This window comes from Ochotona curzoniae, unplaced genomic scaffold (assembly GCF_017591425.1).
Source record: "Ochotona curzoniae isolate NIBS_2020 unplaced genomic scaffold, NIBS_Ocur_1.0 contig_908, whole genome shotgun sequence".
NCBI lineage: Eukaryota > Metazoa > Chordata > Mammalia > Lagomorpha > Ochotonidae > Ochotona > Ochotona curzoniae.
This window is the reverse complement of record NW_024466607.1, coordinates 2205711-2207280: the sequence shown is the minus strand read 5'-3', so window position 1 is coordinate 2207280 and position 1570 is coordinate 2205711.

Sequence of the window (1570 nt, the reverse complement as noted above, 5' to 3'; positions counted from 1 at the left end):
CGGACGCGGGCGGCGGCGGCCAGGAAGCCGAGCGGTCAGGTGACGGCCGGGCCCGGAAGCCGAGCGGTCAGGTGACGGCCCGGCCCGGAAGCCGATCGCTCAGGTGACGGCCCGGCCCGGAAGCCGAGCACTCAGGTGGCACGCGCCGCCGTCCCCGGCAAGAGCGGCGCCGCGGGCAGGACCAGCGCGGCCGCCGGCGACAGCGCCTCCTGCTGGAGCCTCGGGCCGGCTACCCGCCTCCGCCCCGCGCTTCGCGTGGACCCCCACTCACGCGGCCTGGACGTGAACGGGTGCCACCCGCCGGTGCGGGACCTCTGAGGGCTGGAGCGTGAACGGCCGGGCACTGCAGCACAGGAGCCGCCCTGCGAGGGGCTGTGCGTGCAGACGCGGGGAACTCGGGACCCTGGGTGGGCTTCGGCGCGCCATGGGCTGCGGGAGGGCACTCGGGTGGACGGGAGCCTGCAACCACAAGCCGGGTCGCAGTCCTAACCAGTCGTCCTGCAAACAATGGCCCTGGGAGAGCTCAAGCAAGACCCACACACAGGCCAGTCTACGCAGGCCCTGGGGTAGGCGAGGACCGGCCCTACCACCCGTGCCCACTGCAGCCGGCCAGTGGAGGGAGGAGATGGCCAGCATGTCCTTTCTGGAGGATACTGCCCGTTTCCTAGAGGAGCCGACCCTGTTCAGTGACAAGCCCATCACCAAAGACGTGCAGAGAAGGAAAATGGCGCGATGAGGGGTATAGGGGCTGGGTGGATCAGCCACACCCGCAGGGGTTAAATGCTGCCCAGCTCCCAGGCCTGACCTCCGCTCTGAACAGCTGCGTGCCCCCCACCCTCATCTCCAGGTGTGATGGGGCTGCAGCCCCGGAGAGACCCCCAGCTAAACAGTACAGCCCAAAAACTCAGAGGTCCACCTTAGGTGTCACAGTGGGCAGCCCCACGAGAGAAAACCATCCTCACCCAGGACCTGTGGGTATTCACAGCAAGGGCCAGGCAGATGGGCAGGACCTGGACTTACGGTGGGCTGCGGTGCAGGTTGGGGCATCTCCCAAGGGTCCTGACCTGGACCATGATGCAGAGCAAGACTCAGCTGCCGTGTGATAAGGAGAGGCTGTGCCAGCCTTCAGCCCTGTGGGATCAGCAGGGAGAGGACAGGCATGGGCACACAGCACTGGCACTACCAGGAGGGAATGGGGCCAGGCACACAGCACTGGCACTACCAGGAGGGGACAGGCACACAGCGCAGACGCTGGCCAGGAGGGGACAGGGACAGGCACACAGTCCGGACGCTGGCCGGGAGGGAAATGCGACAGGCATGTAGCATGAGCACTGGCTGGGAGGGGACAGGCATGGGCACACATCATAGGTGCTGGCCAGGAGGGGATGGCATAGGCACGCAGCACTGGCACTGCCAGGAGGGGATGGGCACGCAGCATGGGTGCTGGCGAGGACCTCCTCTCGCAGATCCCCCCAACCTGCACACTCGGTAGCTCCTCACAGGGAGACCAGGGGGGACTCAGCTGTGCCCTGGCCCAGGCCGACTCCTCGGACCCCCGTGTCCTTCCTGT